At 43.3% G+C, this 23,208-nt stretch overlaps 1 protein-coding gene across 5 annotated transcripts in view; it reads right to left on the reverse strand.

Moving 5' to 3' along the window:
* Positions 1-23,208, reverse strand: part of zfhx3 (zinc finger homeobox 3) — a 132,839-nt gene that overhangs the window by 107,008 nt on the left and 2,623 nt on the right. Inside the window, exon 1 of one of the 5 annotated variants that reach the window (XM_034529648.1) lies at positions 15,678-15,801. The exons of 2 other annotated variants lie outside the window; for them this stretch is intronic. The gene's annotated coding sequence lies outside the window, so the exon portion shown is untranslated. Of the gene's footprint in view, positions 1-15,557; positions 15,603-15,672; positions 15,802-23,208 lie in introns of those variants that run through there. 2 more of the 5 variants (XM_034529650.1, XM_034529651.1) reach the window with 2 other exon arrangements.

Consider the following 23,208-nt stretch of genomic DNA (forward strand, 5'->3'; position numbering starts at 1 on the left):
CTCCGGCTTCCTCCCACAGTCCAAAGACATGCAGGGTAATTGGCCGTAGGTGTGAATGTGAGTGTGAGTGGTTGTCTGTCCCTATATGTGCCCCGTGATAAACTGGAAACTCGTCCAGGGTGAACCCGGCCTTCGCCCAATGTCACCTGGGATCGGCTCCAGCGCCCACCGATGAGCGGTTTGGATAATGGAATGGAACATACACTAAACATCAGGAGGACGGCTATAAGCAGGCATGATTCTCTGGGGACGATGACGAGGACAGTCCTAAAATAAGGACTTCTTCTTGAAACTTTTAAGGAAGAATGACCCACAAAAAAGGGGAAAAACTAAAGCGGCTATCACAACTTAGAGGACCCAGTCCAGCTCCGCTAAGTCTGTGTCAACAAGCCTGGGAAAGGTTGCCAACATGGTGACATCATCAACATCAGACATGTAATTAACCTATTGCAGCCATGAAGTCAGATGGAAGAACGGACAGCCAGACTCATAATGACAACCCTTACAACTTGTAATTATTTTTCAGAAGGGCCAAACGCAGGTACATATACGCACAAAACATAAACAAACAAAAAGGAGGGCCTGCAGAAAATAATGCTTATGAAGACAAGTTCAGCACTACAGATGTGTAGCAACTAATATGCAACAAGGGCGACAAACACAAATTATGACACTTATCTTCTAACATCTCATTTAGGTTTAAAGTGCAATGAGTGTGGTTTACTACAGAGAAACCTGAGAGCATAATTAAATCAAGTGCTGGACAGTATTTTGGTGTTCTGAACATAAATTAAAGCTTACAACGTAAAGTACATGTTCAGTACAAGCAAGGTTTTAAACAAATTGCATAACTATGCTTAAGACAAATTTACTTAACTGCCTTGTGATGTTTTATTGCTGATTTTTATACCCTGCTTGTGCCCTAACTATATGAGGGGCTTTGGTAGGCAATAGCATCCACTGGAATGCTAACGCAGTAAACGAGCAGCCAGCCCTAAAGGGCAACTCGGCTCTCTGAAGAAACAGGACAACGACTGAGAATCTAAATTTAAAAGTTACTTATATGTCAGGGGGAATAGGTCAAGGTATGAAAACTATCTGTACAGATAATAAATCATGAAACCCTTTATAACTAGAAACAGCAAACATGGGAGTGAAGTGACTAATCCTGACTCTTTCCATTTCGGTTCTGGCTCAGCCTTTCTATCATAAAGACATTCTGTGAGTGTTTGGATAAAAGACAGCTTCCATTTTTACAAGTTCTATTAATATGGGCTTGAGGTAGATGATTCATTGTGAACCAGACCTGGGTTTTGTCAGCCTAACTTGCTCTATGAATACAGAGGTTAACTTTTTCCACTGATCGAGATCTAACTAATAACAACTATGACCAGCACACATTCATGAAAACTTTATTGTGCCCTAGTGAACTTACTGTTCTTAATTCCTTTTTGCATGTAATTCTTGTGCGTGCCAGGAAAAAAAGATATATAAAAGCACTGAGTTGAACAGAGAATTAACCACTAGTGTATGGCTGCATGAGGCTGCAATAGGTGACGTCTAGTCAAATGATGTAACTGGCGCCTAATATGAGGAAGCGTAGGTGACCCTTTGTTACTGCCCTCCACCATGGAAAGATCATGTCAAAGAGTGGAAATCATAGAGATACCGTGGACTCAAAATGAACAGTGTCTTTGTCTTAGCTCATTCTTTATCTCACACTGGGCTGGGTCAGGGCTGGCTGCACTGGGATTGTGTCGGCTGAGCTGTATCAAGCCTGGTTTGGTGTGGTCAACTTAGACCCAGGGAGCCTTAAGAGTAAAGAGGGCTCTAAGTTAGTTTTAATAGGCACATTATTTCTGCCCCTAACACTTGCACAGGCTACACTCTGAGCCATTGGCTGTTTGAAGTTGGTAACAGCTGTAGTGTTCCAGCCTTTATTTAGAGGTCAGCACACTGACTTCACTTAAAAGGAGAGTGGGACTAAAGGAGAGAAAGAGAAAGAAAGAAGAGTAGGCAGTGGGAGGAGAAATAAAGAACAGACAGAGAGTGAGAGGTGAAAGCATGAGTAAAAAAAATAGAAAGAGTTACTAGTGTGGCGAGGGATTAACTGAGGGAAAGGTTAAAAGTTTGTGGAGTTGCATCTGGCCTCCTGCCTGCTCTGTTGTTTATTGCCGCGGGCCTAAAGATCTGGTGCCAACATTAACCGCACCTGAACCACTCCACAGCGCGCACACACTCACAGGGACAAAACAGGAAGAGGCATATACGCATATACGCCTGTACTACTCTTCAATGCTCTGGCAAGACGTTAGAGGGTGCCCGTTTTTTTCTTCGCTATACCAAAGTGTGTATATACGTTTGGGTGTGCCTGGATGTGAACTACACTTGCAGATGCCAAATCATTCTTATTTGTTAATAATACCCCGTTGCTCCCATTACCCTCGTCTTTCCCTTTCCATCTTTGACTGCCTGGCTGCAAAGCCCTCGGCTGCCTCAGCCAAATCTCTCAACTTAGTCTCCCGAAGCCTGGCTTGACAGCAGCTCCAACTCTCCTCAAACTTCCACAGTTCCAGTGAACTCAAGGCAGATGGGAGTTCTCATGGTTCTCATATAGTAGCCCTATGTGTGATCAGGCAGTAATATAACACTGACACAACCAGAGAAATACACAGGGCCACTGTGGGCAGAAGTCACACACAAAGAAGAATGCTAGGATGCCACCCACTGCAGATCCAGGGGACAGACCCTTCTCTGTTCAACTTCTCTCTTTCACTGGAATTCCCCTTAATAATGTGCCAGCTTACACAGTGTAGCATGTACATGCACGTGCACACACAAGCACGCACACAGACGCATACTTAATTGCGGGGACGCAGGAGGGCCTGGAAAAAATAACGGGGGTTTGGAAGAGGACAGTTGGAAGACACTGGAGCTGTTGGGTTGTGAAAAGGGTATTCCTTTTGCCCCAGGCAGTATAGACAAGCCTGGCAGCCAATTAGTGTGAGCTGAAGCCACCCCCACAACCCCACTTCCCTCGCCCCCTCCCCTCTGCTCGGCACTGCCCTGCTCTTCTGAACTTAGTATGGTCAGGGCTGGAATGTTGAAGCAGGTCATATTCACATGCACATCAAAAGCGATTAAGCACAAGCCTCCTGGATTAAGATGAGTCTGTGGACCTTCACATCTTGGGCTAACCTCTCATGAGCACTTGGCTTTCTCCTGCCAACAGTATCCAAGTTCATTTTGGCCTGACACAGGCCCCTCCTTTGCTTGTGGAAGTAATAGCAGATTACAGAGCAACTGTTGTTAAATGTTGATATAATGTGTTTTTCTTGTTCTTTTTCTCCTGCCTTTGTTTGTACAGCTGTTCTTTAACAGTGGGAAATCTGGCTGCGCTGCTCTTGAATGGTTTACTTTGTGCAAAATGGACATCTCATTTCAGTTTAATATACATGAATTACATATAACACTTGGCTGTGAGAGGGAACTTCTTTGGGTGATAAAACCTGTTGAATTGTATTATTCGTTGTTAGTAGTGACTATCTTTTTCTCCTTCCTTCCATCTCTTACCTACACCTCAGCTGTGCATGGTTTGGCAGAAGCTTCCTCAATAGTACTGTGAGGGTTAACTAATCCCTCTGTGACTCAGGTATATGGGACATGTCCTGACAGGCGACCCGCAACTCCAACACACAGTTCTGGGATCTGCACAGCCCACAAAAAAGGGGGATTTTCACTAGAGCAAGAAGGTCTAAGAAAACAAAAGCAGAGGAGGGAGGATGAACACCTCCTTGACAACATTCTTTTCTTTGTTGAATCAAAGTAGGTGAGGATAAAAGAAGCACCAATCAAAAAACCCATTCATAAAACATACCACCTTTAGGTGCTTGTGGTGACAGGAGGATGGAGCAGACTGAGAGAAAGGATCATGGACTGGTCAATGAGCGCAGCAAAGTCGGAAAGGATATACACAGATGATATACAGTGTATTAACAAAAACCTGTACTCTACCTCTCTTAATCTACCGCCTCCATCCCTCACTCCCTGTGTGTGTACATGTGAGGACCCAGCAGGCTGGAAGCTCTCCCAGGGCCCAGATGCTCTCTGTCAACACCGAGATTCCAGAGAGGAAGCAGGGCTTTACAGCAGCAAGCTGCACACACAGCCAGGCCCTGCAAAGACCAGGAGCCAGGAGAGGACAACCTGCTCCACATAAACACAGACCTCCCTGTCTCCTGTCTGAGCCACTGGTTCTGCTTCCTGGCTCAGGATGGGCTTGGTTCAGACCAAGCTAGTAGCTATGAAGTCCTGGGAGTGGGGAATGAGCCACAGAGTTCCTCTGGCCGGGCTGGGCCCCCTCTCCGCCTGCCACCGTCAAGAGGTAAATAGCTATTGGCTGCTCAATAAATGGCTTCAGTGCGTTGGAGTGAGGGGCCTCCCCCCCCCCCCTGCCCCCCCCGCACTCTCCCAGCCTTGACAAGCATGTATTGACAGAGCAGTTACACACTAACCCATTGGGGGAAATCCTCCACATTGTGCCCCAGGCAGCTGATAAATGGAACTCATACAGTACCTGTAAGCATGATCTCCACACATGGTCACGCAAAAGTGCCTTTGAGCATACACACCGCTCAATACTACCATACTAATGCAAACATAAGTGAGGAGAATAAGGGTTTATGATATATAATGCAATAAACAGATAAAGCTGTGGAAAAGTAAAGAGAAGAAAAAGTGGTTACAGATAAGTGTGCAGTGGTTGAAGCTATCTTGTGTTTCTGAATCAAAGCTGACATTGCGTCTTTCTAACCTATCATACAACTCAAATCTACTGGCCTGTGTCACCTCAGGTGGCTGTAGATTACAGGATGAGTCAGGAGCACGTACAATATCTACAATGGTTATTACTTATTTGCATCTGCATTTTTGTCCACTGCTTTTATCATCGATTGTATTTTCAATGCTTTTATTCTTAACGCCTGTGCTCAGAGGACCACAAATGAAAATTCGTCTTTCTGGCTAACTCCCGCATATTTTCAGAAATGGTATTGATGTGCAGTCTATGTCAACTAAAGCAATAAACTAAACAACAACTAAATTCAATACAAATGTTGGAATTTAATTGATAATCAAGGACCCTGGAAGTATCTTTACACAACCAAACATACATAAATAAAAGGAGGAAGGAAGGGAAAGAGACACAAAGAACTCAACAAGGAAACGGCTGGAGCTGTTGCCCGTGCTGAAATATCATAGAAAGTTGTCGGTGTCAATCTTCCTGACTTCCCCCTCACTCAGTCCTAGCAGTCCACTAGCTCTAAATATCCTCCTAGCCTCCTTGTTGCTGCCCTATGGGAGCATCCGCAGTCCAGGGGAGGAATAGGTGACAGGGCAGGGGTGGAGTCAAGGTTTGAGCCGCCAATGCAAGGGGGAAAAAGGTCCTGTCTCATCCTCTCTCCCCTCCACCCCTTTCATGTCCGAGCCACTGCTGATAAATAGCTAGGGGGTGCAGCACTCGCTTTCACTTTGTGATATGATGTCAGTAACCTTCATTGATCTGCGGGCAAGCAGGCAGGCCTTATCGCTGCCTCTCCCTTGTGATATACTGTGATCCAGGGCCCTGACTGCTTTTTAATACACTGCACTTTAGGTAACGGCGTCGTAGGCTAACCACCCTGCCTTCTAACACCTGAGGCCGTATTTTACAGCAGTGCTGTGATGGCCAGAGAGATTACACAGAAACCAACTCTGGGAGAGCCTGCCAACAAAATGATAACGCTGGCTGAGGTGGGACAGTGGAGTTGTGATATAGGGGGACTTCTGTATTCTTTACTATGTCTGATCAGGTGTTCTGAAACAACTTCCTATTCTAGAAAGGTGGACAGAGAAAGGGAGCAATCACAGAGTTCAAAATAATTCAGAGAATTGTAAAAACGTACATGTTTTGGCCTAAAGCCTTCGTCAGCGTCATCAAAATCATGCACCTCCTATCCTAAATCTATGAGGGATCTGTCTTGTCTTTTTTCGGAACCTTTCGATCCCGGGACTGTGTCAGAGGCGCTACCTGTACTGTATTTTTAAGCCTAATCGAGCACCTGTGTCAGGACATAGAGCTTGTGTTGACAGAGCACAGGGCTCTTAGCGGGGCTGAATTAGCGCTGACAGCCACTTCCTCCCACCAGATTTATACATGCACTCACTCAGAGACAACACCTGAGGTAATTGCAGGGAGTTGGACCCACAACGCCAAGAAAATTATCATGAGTATGCCCTCCAGAGTACTCCAAAGGTTTAAGGAAAGCATTTGGCAGTAGTGGTCCTTTCCATAGTGGCACTGAAAATGGCATTTCAGACAAATGCAAGTAACATTGACAAAAAGCAGTTAAATTAAGTGTGACTATATAACCTCTAATACACAAAAGCATACCACCACCCCCATGTACATGGGTTAAGGAAGGCTGCAGATAAAGGAGACTGGACGACTAGCGGGAGAATTATCCCAACTATTGATTTTAGCTGTTGGGTATTACAGACGGAAACACCGGGTTTATCAGGCCAGGATCCCACTGCACTTTCACTAACTAAACGAGTATTTTCCGGGCTTATCAGGCAAAAAGCCTATTACTGATGGTCTCAGCCTCCCCCACAACTAGACAAAGAGAAAGTGTGGCTACCATTATGTAGCCACCGAATGGGTGAGGTTGCACGGCTCTTTTTGGGAACTCTAACACTTACACTTCACAAACCCAAAATGATATCTATATATTCATCACCAATATAATAGTCCTCAGGGATGTTATACATTTGACTATATTTATGTGTATTTACTGCTATCTGCTCATGGACTTGTGACCTCCTCAACTGTTTCCATCGTCCCCTCTCTCTCTCTCTCTCTCTCTCTCTCTCTCTCTCTCTCTCTCTCTCTCTCCCTCCCTAGGTCAATGTCATTTCTATGGCCTCTGTATATGAGTACATTAACCAGAGATAATGGGATGTGCTATAATCCTGACCATAGCCTAATACCAGACTTAATCACAAGGGAGAAAAATGTATGTTTTAATTACTGACTAAAAGATCCAGACAGATAGATACCTGTGAAGTACCTATCCCAGTATCCTCAGTGAGCGGGTCTTTGTTATCTGTGAAACCTGAGGAAACCCCAGCTCTCAGTATGAATCCTACTCTGTATTAGCTGGCATGAATTAAAAGTGCCCTCGTTATTTTAAGATGAAATTATACTCAGAGACATTTTGAATGTATACCCATTTCCCAATATTAATAATGAAGAAGAGTAGAGACAGAGAAAATTTCCCTCAGCAATTACTGTGGAAATCCATACACTGATCAATGTGCAATACCGAGGATTGTCTTAATACATATAAAATATAGACAACACCGCATGTGCGTATGAGTGTGCATGAATTTACTGTGGCGTAAAATGACCTCAACAAGATGAGAATATTATTGAAGAAATAAAAGCTGGGTGTAATGATTTACATATTTCATCACAGGCAGCAATGAAAGTAAGTGATTAAACACACAGTGAGAAAGAGAGAGAGAGAGCGTAAGAGGGGGGAAGAGAGGGAATATTGACAAGACTGAACAAGACAAACTGCTAAACAGAACAAAATGATAAAGAAATAAAACCACTTCCCACTCGGGTCAGCCATACTGTGAGACCATCATGGAACAATAAGACATATTGGATAAATATGACCACCAGATGCTTCTAATGGTTACTCGTAGGCAGTCTTGTTCGAACTAAAGAGTGCAGGAAAATCCTTCATCGATCATGTCAACACTGAAAGTCTTCATGGTCTATTCCAAAAGACAGAAGTAGTGTATACTAGAACCGGCAGTGAAACCCGGAACAGGACTGAGACCGTGGCCACACTTGGAACCCACGAAGGGGCCGCGCTCTTCTGCCCACCGGCCTGCCTTTATGTCTCGAAGTCAGCCCTGTAATTTGCTTGGGGCGGAGATAAATCTTATCTCAGAGACCTGATTAAGTTTTTAATTTACACACCAATCAATAGCCCAGGTCTATTGGCAATGTGTCTAAAACTCTATTTACCAAAGGATTCCCTGCTATCAATTGATCAAGGACCCGGCAGCCATAAATTATGGGAACACGGGTGTGTAAGCGAGAGAGGGAGACAGAGAGAAAGGGTGTGAAGGTGGTGTGAGGATTAGAAAGTAAAAGCACCAGGTCGTATGTGACTGATTTTCGCAGAGAATAGAGATATGAGCCCGTAGCCTACTTACAGACAGTCACATGAGACTGGTACACAAGACCTGAGAGCAACACAAACACACTTTTAAAGCTCTGCTCAATACACTTCAACAACATTTAGCTCAACAGCTGCTAAACCAACTGTTGGTATTTCATCAATACAGCCATGTCTACCAGCACTAAAGCCAATGGCAGGAAGAAGAGGAATGTAAATGAGCAGTAACATTGATGCAAAATGCCCAGTTCCCATGTGACTTTCCAAGGATTCACACCCACAGTGCTCATTCTAACTGTCTGGTGAGACCTCCCACTTCCGGCCCTTTCTGCATGAGCGGCATTATCTGTTTACAGTGCCTACTTTCCCAACGGAACTGTTAAAAAGGACTCGGCTGGGGTCTGGGTTCCCCACACAGACTCCTACGTGCAGTTCCAACGCCATGCTCCATGGCATCCTGCCTGGGAAACTGAGGGAAGGATTGTTCAGGGACCCGTTTACACCGCAATGACATCCATGAAACAACTATTTTCTGTTGGCTATTTTCAGTGGGTCAGATGTTTGTTCAGGATTGACGAAGATGGAGGGATTAGGCATGCAGCTCTGGATCATCAGAACTGTAAAGATTCAATTCATCTTACCATCTTCCCTTGACTTCTGAACATGGTTCTGTAAGAGAACAAAGGCTCCTGAGTAAAAGGGCACAGGCAGAAATGAGACTCTTCTCTGTTGTTCCCATGCAGAGGTAGTGAAGGGGAGGGAAAGGAGGGCAGCGCTATCAGCGCAGAGAAAGTGTCGTCATGGCGGTTCTGCTCTGACCCTGCTGACTTGCCGATTCCTTAACATGAGATCATTTTGGACAGCTGACCTCAATATCACGGTGCTCTGAGGACGAAACAGATCCAATGGAGCTTCATATTCCCCGCACCCTGCCTACAAACATAAGCAGGGCACACATCTACCAGTTACAGGCAAAGAGTCTCTCTTTCGCATGCACAACCATCAACAGGAATTAGAGGAATTAACAGAAATAGAATAACCAACCGAGTCTCTCATTTCATTGTACTATTTGTACACTGTCTTGCACTCCTTATATTTGAGAAAGCAGATATTGCAGCATGTGTTGGAGAAGGGAAGAAACTACTCTCCCAGCTTCTCAACAGGTCAGCCAAACTAGCACTTCAACGACAGTAGTACTTAACATTACAACATACAATAATAATGTAGAAAAATATTGTTGTAACAAATGTTTGGGAGGATGTTATGCACTACTTTGTCATTAGTGGAGAAACTGTCTGGTAAAATCAGGCATAAACATGTGTCAGAATTACATGTAATTATAGTTGAAAAACTTCCGCATGGGAGTATGAATCACCTCTGCAGCTGGTTGGTGCGGCAGGAGAGAATACAGTACCCTGCTATCCTCACCTTCTTAGCTGCATTGGGGGAAGGGAAGACAGACAGGCTCATGCTATGTCAGAGAGCCCGACTTGCTGGTCCACGGCTGGATTATCTAAAGAGCCACCGACGGATATGTGTAATCAGCCCCATCCCCATGTTTCTCTCTCTCACTCTCTGCCTCTCTGGCTAATGTCTCCGCCTGATTCGATTGAGGCAATTAGGCAGTAATCTATAGAGCTAGGGAGTGATGGAAACATTTCCCACTGTCCTCCTCATGTTTCTCAGAGCTGCTATAATTAGCTAACTTTGTTTCTCATTAAACATCAGAGGAGTATTTACATACCCAGATCCAATTTGGCTCTGTAGAGCCCATTCCTTTTAAACCATCTTGAAACCCTGAAACATGTCTGTAAACAAAGGAATGGGGAGCTGTAATCTGCAGTTATTTCAATCAAACATTTATATTTTATATTAGTAAGACACAATGTATCTAGAATGTACAGATTAATAACAATGTCAGAGTGTGTGTACATAGCACTACAATCATTCCAGAGCAGTATGTTGTTGCTAATGTAAATGAAGCCCGGGAAGGCGTGAAGTTTGATCTTAAAAATGGAGGACGTCCTTCCATCCCTGGTTTAAATGAGCCGTCACGGGAACTGGCACGGTAAACCAACTTATATTCCCCTATGGCTCGTATTCAGTTTTAATCGGTTTTGCAGCAGCAACAATAGAAGGGTGGAGAACTTTAAACTAAATTTCACATGGACAGATGTTGAATATCTTTTTTTCTTCTTTTTTTTTCCCCTTTGAATCCAAGTTCTATAACTGAACATCATAATCATAATATATCTCATGTTTGAAAACAAAACAAAAGTATGCACTTTGTTATATCATCTGTTAAACTGCAAGTGTCAATAGTGTGTTGATTCATAATGGTGAACTTGGCTTGGATGCTGTTCAAGGACAATTAAAGTGTGGTATGAGCTTCTGCAAATTGTTTTGCATATTCTCTCTCCATATTGTGGCAGTTTTGCAAGGTGGCACCACACTATATGAGTCTTAACAAACCTCATGGGCTTATTTATTCAAATTAATTCTCAAACAACACAGATGAGTTATTGTGAGGCATTAAAACAATTTTTTACATTTTTAAAGAAGTTCTATTTGCTCCTAAATAATTTGCTTTCTAACCAGTTCTAAATATGAGATAATGTTCTCATGCAATAAACACTTGATTTTACACAGTTACTCTTTTTGGTTTTCAAATATACTTTAATATTTCAACAAAGTAATTTAGTTTCCAAAGAAAAACAACCAGTTAGACCAGTAAAAAAAACTTCTCATGAATTTAAAAGCAGCGGGGGGCTGGGGGGGGGGGCTACAAGGGCATTCAACAGCAAGAGAATGCATGAAATCATCAAACCTTCATTCATTCTGAGGGCCCAATAATCTGTTTCAGCGCACTACAAACAGCCTGTGAAGCTGAACAGGTCAGAGGGTCCCTGAACATCGGATCCCTCTGTAAAGCTACTCGGGCCTGTGGCAGCTCCTACACACACTTGTACTGCAATTGCAAACTTTTCTGTTGATATGCAAAGCAGCATGGCTCATGTTATGTCCCCATGGTAACACTGCCTCTGCTTTGCAAAAAATGTAATGATTAATCATGGTTTTGATAGCAATGGACAAAATCATTGTTCCAACATTAACGGAATGTGTGTGTGTGTGTGTGTGCGTGTGCGTGTGCGTGTGCGTGTGCGTGTGCGTGTGCGTGTGTGTGTGTGTACACAGTGACACAGGTCACTGAATGTGGATCCCTAGTGGTTACCGCAGACATTGCAGCCAGGTACAAAGTTGACTCCCTTTCCCTGTTTGTTTGTGCTGTGCATTTCTCTGAATAGTTGTGTTTTGGAAAGAGTTTGTGGGCTCACGTCTAAATTTGAGGTAGAAAAAAACACTAAATTAGCTGATGCTTAGACAAATATAACCTCTTATTTTGTGTGGACTGCTGCACAAGTAACAATGATGTTGTACTACTGTGGCTGTAGGCTTACTTTTAGGTGAAATAATTGGAACCACTGCGACCATGAGAAGTTCAATATGTTCATATGCCTAAAGTTAGTTGCTTCTTTCATCCCTGGCATCAACAAATTAGGGACACCTAACATGTGAATGTGTACAAAAAGTCAGGATTACTTGGGCCGAATTCTAACAGGTATACACATCCTAAAGCTTTAAATGCTTGATGTTAGGATGTGAATGAAGAACATAGAAATCTGCCCTGTTGCTTGTCTATAGTTTGGTGTAGCTTGAATACATATGCAGGAGTACAGCCAGGACTGAGGAGCAGGGTAATTCAATCAGCAGCACTCCAGCCTGACACAGATTCCCTTTGACAGTTGTGCTTTACCAGTAATTCATCTTTCTAAAAATCGACACCATCCCAACAATAATTTCTTTCAACTCCAATACTTGGCAAATGGGTGGGTGGAAATTGAATAACAGGTTTTCATTGGCCGACACCACAATCCCTTCAGATCTCATCCTATCAAGAGTAAGTTTCCGTTTCCTGATGTCCCTGAGAAGGCAAAAGCTACTCATGTAGTAACACTAAGACACAGATACAATTATACCATAACTCACGAGTGACCGCACTTTTAAACAGACTATGTGAACACAAATGCTGGTAGTGGAATGCATAAGTAAACAGTGTGAGGGGTAGAGCTGTGTGTAGAGGTCCAGATGGGCAGGCGGGGAGGCCTGTCCTGAGAAAAGGGCGGTCCCAAACCCATACGCCCCTCCTCAGTACCCCACCGGCCTTGTGTGGAGGACTGCAGCTCGCCTGGCCTGAGCAACAGAGGGTTAACTGCACTGCCCAGGCACAGGCGTGAAGTGAAACAATGAAATAATGGCAGCGAGTGAACGCTCAAAGGCAGGGGGCAGGGTGGGTGGATGGGGGCTCGCCATAGGCTCCTGCAGATGTTGCCGGGCTTTGCCGGGTCACACAATCACACGTATTAGCATTCCTGATAGAGGGAGCCTGGATTAGGGAGCTGAATGCCTTTCTCAACTCTGTCAGAGTTTGAACACACCGGAGACGCAGAGCAGAGGGAGAGAAATCCCAGACATGTGGCGAGGAAAGGTGGAGACAAGAGTAAATGAGAAGAAAAGCAGCCTCAGACAGTGCTGAAGAAGACCTTGCGCACAGAAAGAGCAGGCACAATGTTGAGGGAAGTGGGGGAAAGGCAAATGCAGAGTAAGATTGACAGACAAATTGTGCCAAATTGACTAAAACAGCTAATGAAAGAGTTTAACAAACAGACAATAAAGAGAAATCAAGCATGTGATAATTGAATGGTTTTGTGAGGTTGGCAGAGGGAGTGTATATGTGAAACGAAGATTTCTATTTGTGTCTGAATGAGTGAATGAGCATAGACAAACGGCTTTCTTTCTTCTTTGTATGTCTGAGTGAGTGAGTGAGTGAGTGAGTGAGAGAGAGAGAGAGAGAGAGAGAGAGAGAGAGAGAGAGAGAGAGCAGAAACAAAAGCTTTTCTGAATCTATGTTTGCCGTCCTGTCCTTTTTTCCCAGGACAGAGGTCTGGAGAGGCCTCATATTTCTGGCTGCTGTCAGGCTGGGGTGAGAGGCAGAGACAGCAAGGGGCAGCTGTTTGCTACGAGGTGCCCTGGCTGCCTCACACACGGCCTTTGATCCAGCCTGACTCTCCCTGCATAGAGTATGTGTCTGTCAGGGTATGTGTATGTCTGAGGGAGAACATCTAAAAGTGTGGGTGTAATCGTTGTAGTAAAAAAAAAAGTGAGAGGCAACACCAAACCAGTGCTTTTGCTCTCTTCCTCTCTCTTTGTTTTAGCAGACAAATCATTTCACAGGAATGCAGCAGGACTAGTTTGATATGGTTGTGTATTCAGCAAATATTTCAGAATATAGTGGGGACAAGTGAATAAGACTAGTGCACACATATGTTGAGAAACACATACTAATCTTTTTGTACTATAATGAGGATAAGGTTGAAAATTGAAACCAAATTATCTGCAGAAACACTATCAAAACTGCAACTAATCCAGATTTAATTATGAAATACCACAAGAACTTGTTGTGGTTTTATTACTACAAATAATGACAGAAATTATTCAATTCATATTTCAGTCTCTAGTTATACAATGAGGAAAATAGAGTTTCTGGTAAGAGCCTATGCAGTTGGAACATTTGCAATGCATCCTGCTGTCATTGTTGTTAGATCCCTGACAACAAAGGGGAAAAAAACAGGCAGTGACACCGAAAGCACATAAAAACCTTCATATTTGACAGTTAAGGGAGGTGTACCTTTGTCCTCAGCCAATGACTATCAGTGACTCTACAAGTTAATATTTGCTTCTGCCTGCTCATAAATTTGCATTGCATTAAAACCTGACCTAAATGCATTTTTATCACCCAAAGTAATTAGCTAAGCATTAATTGTAGGAAAGAGAGAGTACTATGAGGCTGAATGGGTGGTGGATGGACGTTGGCTCCAGGAGGAATGGCTGCAGAGTAAAGCAGAGCTGGGCCACCAGATGAAAGAGGAAGTAAACAGGGCCAGAGTGCTGCCTCTTTAATCTACTACATTAACTTCGGCACCACAAGGGGAGGAGCCAGCATGCAGGCAAACGGCACAGGCACACAAAAGAGGAGTGTCAATGAGGGGGTAATAAGGAAAGACAATGAGTAAACAAGCAGGGGAAGTCCAGGCCTGGCGTGCTAGTAACTCCCCGCTTCTCACTGCCTGGCACACACAAAGGCCCTGCTGTAATTAGCCACCCCAATAGGTTGTTTAGTATTTGCATATAAATGCCCTTAGAGGCAAACGCTAAACACGCTGACACAAGCCATGCCCAAAACAGACGTTTGCCACACCTCTACCCCTCCAGGAGGTCCCAGGGGTCCACTTATGTCGGGGTACCCCCTCCCTTTGCCTTGTGCTTGTACCCACTACAGGCAAGCTGGCATCCATTACACAAAATGCAGCCGGCACACCATAGCACGGGTACTCAGTTCTTGTTTCTAGAGGGATTGTGAAACAGTGTAGCCAGGCTTCCTGTTGAAGGCCCACACAGCCATCTGTCATGTGAAAGTACATTTTTGCCCTGACCACAGGACTGATGCTCAACAAGACAGAGGGTGCAGGATGTTTTCTTATACAGAAATGAGACAGGAAATAACTCATATAGAAATATCTATGCACCCATGCACATTTGCACATGTGCATGAACACGCATAGATGTGTACCAAGGAAGCCAGGGGTCTACAGAGTGTGAGAAATGAGCATTCTGTTTTGATCAGGGTCAAAACATGCAGGCTTGTTTAATGTACCCTATCTGGAAAGAACAAATAGAGAAGTGTTGGTGTACCCTAGAGAAGGGTAGACCAAGCTGGTTGATTGAGTTACAGTTTACAGTTTCATGCATTATTGTTATGCAAAAGGTTCATAACGGGACCTGTGCCTCAGTTTTACTTCCTCTTCTTTCTACTGTTGTTTTGACAATGGCGATACATGAAGAAAAAAAAGAGAAAAAAACTACGAGCAAGGAAGGAAGTGATGAGACTGCTGTCTGTGCCCCCCCCCCCCCCCCTGCCCTGACCAGTGCCTCTCTTGTTTCTCTCCTTCCTCCGAACCCATATTCTCTCCAGTATAAACAAAGGCTGTGTCAGCTACACACTTGTCCTGTTCCTGGTGCTGCTAGGAGGGAAAGAGTACATTCACAGAGCTCCTGCACCATACATGGGCTACTTCCTGTGTTAATCTTCAGCCCAGAGTGCAACTTTACTACTACAGTCAACACTGCTCGCAATATTTTTCTCAGCTTTGCTCATGGCACAGGAAAACCACAGAAAGAAAGTCTATCCTCTAAAAACCTGGTTCTCACCTGCCATGTGGCCTGTTGTTCCCAATCAGGGCATGATCCAACACGAGGAAACACCTGGCTCCAACACAAAGCAGGCAATGAGGGGAGCCTGTTTTATGCTGATATAGATACGCACCTTACCTGAGTTGCAGGGGATCTACAGAGAAGATGCTGACCAAATTATTCCTAATTTAAGAGGCAATTTCTTTCATTTCTATCAAATGTATATGATTTCTATGTTCTAACAGTCAGTATCCGTTTTGAGTCTCACTCTTTCTTCAGGCTGACTTCCTATATGTGGTCAGGGTGTGTTTTGTTTTACTGCTTCACACAACAATGCTCTCTTGCCATTTGTTACAACCTGAGTTAAACCAAAAAAACAATCAAATGACGCCCTGCTAGAAAAAGAGAAGAACATTTTATTTTTAATTAAACCTAAACTGCAGTGGGACAGACTTGCAGACACACCGCAGATAAACAGGGGATAAAAGGGATACTTTAAACGCATGCTATTATCATAATAGGAATACTGCTTTCTTCTGTAAGCATTGGGTCTCCGAATTCACCAAAACATCACCAATAGCAGCATTAACTAGCCTGGCCCCCTATCTTCATTCATTAAACAGTAGGGAAAATGAATGCCATGGTGACCAGACGAGGCAAATGACGTCACAAAGCCGAGGTCACCAGTCTGTCACGGTCGTCTAGCCCCGTGTCAGCCCCATGGGACCTGCCCCACCCCCTCCAGCCTAGACCAAATCCCTGCTCTGTGGCACTGAACGTCAGAATGAAAACCAAACACTCGCAGAGAGCTCCATGTCCAATATGTAAACGCCCCAGCACTGTCGCTGTCATGAGACATCAGCTGCTGCCACTGGGTGCAACAACAGCGGTTAGAGCATAGCCTGCCACAGAGGTGGGAGCATAGGGACCAGCACACCAGCACTGCCATTACACTGGATACATATACATTTCTAGTTGTTGTGTAGGTATATGAGTGTTAGAGAGAAAAAGAACACACACACACACACACACACCCACACACTCACAGTACATCTCTAGTTTTCGGTGTTGCTGTGTGGGAGTCTGCTTCTCTCTAATCAATTTATTATGAGGCACCGGGGTCCTTATGTTTGTTCATTTAACAGAAGGAAACAGAGAACGAGCATTTGTTTTAAGTACATTGAGACCAAGAAACCACACGTGTTTAGGGAGGAGTGGAGCAGCAGAGGAGAAGAAGGCTGGCAAAGGCACACGAGACAGAGACACCCTGCAGAACAATGTCGAGGTGTAATATTGTGGCGTTGAGGAAATGTTGGTCTATTTGCAGTTTGGTGCAATATTTAATGTGGTCTGAATGACACCTGGCATACATGGTTCACACTCGGGACAGTGTCGGTTATAATTCAGCCAATCAGAATTATTTCATAAATCCACTGACATGCTCACTGAAACAGCCAGATGCTTATTTGACGAGATAGGATGGCGACAGACGCTCATGCAATATATCTTCTTTTTAATTATAATGTCTGCAGAGGTGGGACTCTGCCATAAACAATCATCAGTGCAATCAAACACAATACCACCAACACGAGGCATTATAATAATACATTCTCAAACTGTAAAAATTAAACGATCATGCACAGTATTTGTTTCACTATTGCTAGTAACACAGCTGAAAGAAAGTGTAAAATAATAAAGTAGTGCTTGGCTAAATAACTGAGGCATCGTTCATTCAGCAGCTATAACAGTGGGGCTTCATCCTTCGATTTGATAATGACTATCAGGTGGTTGCGGCAATCAGATCGGCCTAGATATTTACTGGCATTCACAGAGGCAAACACACACTCAGAGTATTAGAAAAAACTGAAAAGCATTACTACTCTGCTGAATGTTAAGCTCTAATAAATACTTTAAATCATTTTCAGAGCTCATTAAAAATATAAAATGTGTGTATCTTTGAAGGTGCTTTTCGAGAGCAGTTAGCAATTTTTCACTTCTAATAGGTCCTTCACAACCTATATTCCAATGTTTTTTTTCTATCTCATATTCTATATCATTTGTGGTTTGTGTTTGCAAGCAAAGCACCAACATAGGTCAACATAAAATAAAATACTCTTTAAGTGTCTTACATGCAATTTCTAACAAAGGAAAAAAAATTAATATTTACATGAGCAAATAATACAAAAAGCTAGTTATGCATGAGTAATGAACAATGAAAAAATCAATGTACAGTATATGTGTGCACATAATGTCCATTGTACAGAGACATGCCCGTGTGTTTTTAGAAAAAAGGAAAATATAGCTGCAGAAGCTGGAAGAGAGCTGACATCAGAGGACTACGGAGGCTTCAGCACTTAGAGGCCATTTTATTGCTTTACTGTGGTCAAGTGAGGTGCACCAAGCTCAATTCCACCACAACAATGGCAAAGAGGGCCGCAGAGACAAAAGAGGGCTATCCCTGCTTCTTAACCCCTTCACTGTTGGCAGATCAGTCTCCTGGGGTACTGAGCGAACAACACCGGGCCACCTCAGGAGAAGCAAGGGGAATGACAAATGGCGAGTCACAGCTCATGTACCTGCTGTATGACAACAGCTCCTACACACACATTCAGTTACTTACACAGTCAAAACTTTACATGCACACAAACCACATAATAATCTATCAATGGGCAGATAGAAGCTACCGACTGCAGATGGAAGCAGTCGGTAGCTTCACCTCAGCCCCGTCTTACGCTGAAATGCACTGCAGCCGGCTCTCTATGTCTTCCATCTCTTCTCCACTGGGAACATGGACAGGCTACTACACATTTGCAAGTGAATTACACTTTTTGTTGTGTGTGTGTGTGTGTGTGTGAGTGTGAATTGTAAAAATGGGAAAGAGGGTGTGAGAGGGAACGGCTGCTCCCGCCATCGCTCTTTTCTTTTCTTTTCTTCTCTCTATAATCCCGAGGAGGATAATCTGTGAGGTACACAGAGAGGAAGTGCCATAGACCTGCTGGAGTCCAGCACATCCTAGCAGTGCATTCCTACAGCCCGGCTCTGAGACACACGTAAAAACAGATACAGCCTAAGACCCTCTCAGCCACACATTACTAGCGTTTAGTGGAGTGGACGCAGAGCACATTCAGAAAGGAAATTAAAATCAGAACGACCCAAATCTGAAACCAAAGCTTTAACCAAGACCTGAAAACAGAAATAAAATATCATCATTCTTGGAAAAAGTCAAATGAGAAACACTGCACATGCAATTCTATAAATCAGAAGAGGTGCTGTCAAACGTGCACAATATGTCTATAGATCTATCGGTCTGTCCTTCTGTGCATGTCTCGGGAGTAGCAGAGGAAAAGGAGTAGCATGGAGAAAAGGAGCTATGACGTCTATTGCAGTATAATGTTCATATCACAGTCACATAGCTCTTTATCTGGCCTTTTCAAACAAGCCCCAGCCAATTGACCGACAGAAAAGCGTAGAAGCTAATAGCTTGATTATACAAACACTCATAGTGTATTTGGTATTTATACAAGCCGGCGTGTTGCATCATCGTGTAACCTGGCTGTAGATCAGTGACGAGAAAAATGACACAGATTGCTTGACTGCATTCAAACATGTCTTCTTTTATACAAAATGTAATTTCTTATTTCTTACATTTAAACCTCTGTGTATATTGGTTAATACACAATGTTTTATTTTATTTTAAATAAACATATTTCATATTAAAATTTATAATACAATAAATAATATGGAACATGAAGGCAGAAGCTATGCAACTGATGCATTGTCAATATTTCAAACCTGTCACTGTCGGTCTCTCTCTCTCTCTCTCTCTCGCACGCACGCGCACGCACGCACACGCACTTACATTTCAGTTACACAATGCAGATTTCACAGACACAGATAAACAATGCAAGGGCAGTTATCACTCCACGGAGCACAGTAACATAGAGGAAGAGGAAGAGGATGACAAAGAAATAGGGGAGGATAAAAAGACGGCGTGTGTTTCGTCAGAGTCACAGGCCAGAGGGGCCCATGTATTGTTCCAGGGCTCAGTGTGGGGAGAGAAAGGCGACCTGGGCCGCCTCTGTCTAAGCGTCCTCCATGTTTTATGCATTCTGTCCTTTGTGATGATAAGCGCCAGTGCGGAGGGTGGAATGCTGGCCTCCAGGGACCAAGAGAGGGGTGGGCATATTGGGGGGCTGAGGTGCAGCCCAGTTCAATTTTGCAGCCCTTGGAGTGGTCCTCGTCATCCCTGCCTCACCCGCGTGCACGCATACGTAGCCTGTGCAGACACACAACCTCCCATCCCTGAACACTAGAGCTAGCTGCTACTGCCCCAGATAGGATATATACACAGTCAGTCGTAGCCGCTATGACACTGACACACACACACACACACACACACACACACACACACACACACACACACACACACACACACACACACACACACACGCAGACACACACACCTTTTACGATACTGACAGCCCTGGACAGGCATACGATATACAGCAACACAGAAATATAACTAAACCACTGTTACAACACAGCCACGAACCACCTTGTTTGCTACAAAAATGATATTGTACATTTATTAAAGATGCAATGTTGAGACTCTAGTTCAGGGTGCAGATCCACACACACACACACAATATAAGCCCAATTACATGACTATAACAGCATGCATGTATTGTTTGAAATAGAATACAAATGTGTATCACATAATATTGTGCTCTATTCTATGACAACTTGTGAATTGGTTTGCACTGAAGGAGAGAGAGAGACGATGTGTTTAAACATATTAGTGAATAGAAGAGGATTTTTTTGTTCCTCGTATCTCTATTCCCTGCATGAGTGCTAGATAAGCAGAGCAATGCTGCATTATCACAACATTGGTCTGCTGCTGTTTCTCTGAATTTTAACACTGGCTTAGATTTTTGGAAACAGCTCAAAATGTATTTAAAAAAAGAATGACTATAAAAACAAAAGTGTATCATAACAGGGCCCTGACGTGGTACATTCAAAAGAAATGTATGATGCCAACGTACACACAAATCAGAATGCATCTGTGTACACACATGTCGAAACACAAGTGCATCTTCACAGTCATAAATCTAGTCTACCACAATGATTCAACCAAGATTGTTAACACGATAACATATTGTGAAAGGGCAAACCACAAAAGTCTGCGGCACCTTCACTCAAAAAGATATAAGGATGACATTGAAGAGGAAGAAAAGCTCAAAAGAAGACAAGGAGGGGGATTTTAGAGAAAAGGGTGCTTTCTGTGGATGAAAAAAGAGGCCTTTTGGACACTCAGGGACGCTCGGATTAAGTATCGTGTACAGCATTCATGCACACCACAAGCATGCATACACACCAACCTGAGCATGACAGTCATCTCTTCCACTCTCCCTTCCCACTTTTTAGCTCACCCCTGTGCTGAGCCGAGATCCCGCCCCCCGCCTGCTCCTTTACGACAGCATGACATGTACACTGGCCTTCGGCTGCAGGACAACTGGAAGAACTGGTCGTCGCTGCTGCACGACCTTGCATATTCAAAACCACACATCAGATTCAAAGCCATCATCTGTGTCGACTCCCCTCATCTACATATGTCCATACAGCTATTAGCTGACACTTGACATTCTTCTCCGATTTTAGTGAAGACACATCCACATAAAAGGTAGAGCTTCGCATTCATAATGCTCTGCCTCTCATGAAGCAAACGGCATACAGTGAAAAGATATCAATTTAAACTGACAGATTTATTCAAATAGAAAATAAATAATAACAATTTCCTAAAGAATCTCCATTCACACAACATCCTTATATACATTACTTATCATAGCATATATATGTGGATTTGTGTGTTCCGTGTGCAAAGACTTTCTCTGGCAGACAAATCTAAAGAGTGTAGAATCTCGTATGCATGGCCTTATCCTACTGGTAAGCCAAAGAGGGCTCTCTCCACCCGATAACACGGCAGCGAGCTCCCCCACGGTGCCAGTGCCCGAGCACGGAAAGGTTGGAGTTAAGGAGGGAGATATGCAGAGGCACAGTGAGAATGAGATGAAGAGAGAAAGAGGGAGAGAGAGAGAGAGAAAGAGAGAGAGAGAGAGAGGGGGGGGGGGCACAAGGAGAGGAGGAGAAGGGGTTATGACAGCCAGAGGCGCTGTCTCCCCTTTCTCTGTTACCCCCAAACCATGAAACAAGCCTATCCATGACGACTGCTATTGCCTTTATCTCGTTTCTCCGACTGGAAGCGCTACTCCTGTTCATACAGTCAAATGACATCTGAAGACTCTGAACACACTTGTCATCGGATATGGTAATAGAGGGGGGCCGAGTGCACACAGTGGACAACCGTTTTTGTTGCTGTGCAGGAAAAAACTGTGATCACATCACAGCATTACAACACTGAATATTTTCTTCATGATAGGAATTACAGCAACAACACACAGATAGCAGTTCTCCCATATGCACTTACATGATAATTCATATAAATAGAATCATGTTCAACCACTACATGCACCGACACAAATAAACACAACCTGCACTTTTTAATTTTTTCGATCTTAACAAACACATTCAAATAACATGTGTTTTTGTTATTGTATAACTATATATGTAATGGTTGAAAACATTTGCCTGATGTCACAATGATATATGAAGCAATTTCAAATACATTCAATCAAATTCTAATGAAATTAATTAGATTCATCAGATGTGTGAAATATCTGCATGGGAGTGTTCTTGTATTATTCTGAACAGAACAATACAGCTATTTCCCCTTTTCCATTTAGTTATGGTATATTACCAAACTGTACTTAAATGTTTTATTGATACAGATATTTAAATGTTGTTTTAAAAAATAAATTAAACATGCTTGAAAAAATTAATCTTGAAAGAGCCTTGATAAACATATTAACAGAATAGGAAGAAATAACTCTAACCACAAGTAATGAGCTCAAAATAAAAAATTGCCCATTTCTGAATTATTTTTCAAAAATGTTCTCTGTGGTAAAACAATCACTCTGGTGGCACTTTAACAGCTCACAGTTCTCAAGACCGCAATACTCCCAATATCACTGCCAGGGATGAGCATGAGATAATATAGTTAGCTACACCGAACACAACGTCTGACAAATACATATTTGAAATAGAATACATAGAAATAATGCCAATGACATTCCTACACCGTTGCCAGGAACTGTTATAATTAAACATAAATATAACGATGAGACAGGACAGGAAAATCAGACAGGTGAGATGACAGTAAACATTTCTGCTGTCTTTGTTTTGTAACAGAAGACGGAGAGAGAGGGAGGAGGAGGAAGAGGAGAGGAGTGTTACTGTCAGACAGAGGAGGAAGGGAGATCACTCGAGTTCTGGCACATCATCCTACCTGCCCCATCCAGTACAACACCTTTGAGTTTCTAATAACTGGAATCAAAACACACACACACACACACACACACTTCACTTTCGCGGACACACAAGAAACGGGAAATAACTATGTAACAATACAAAAAAGGAAGGAGCTATATGAATTGTATCACTGACTTAAATTAATCAGCCACTTCCCCCCCCCCCCCTCTTTTTCTCAGTGCTAATCTCTTTCCGTCTGCTCCCCTTCAGTCTGAAAGGTAGGAATCTGTTTATCTGACCTCTT

Source organism: Cyclopterus lumpus, chromosome 3 (assembly GCF_009769545.1).
Source record: "Cyclopterus lumpus isolate fCycLum1 chromosome 3, fCycLum1.pri, whole genome shotgun sequence".
Taxonomy (NCBI): Eukaryota; Metazoa; Chordata; class Actinopteri; order Perciformes; family Cyclopteridae; genus Cyclopterus; species Cyclopterus lumpus.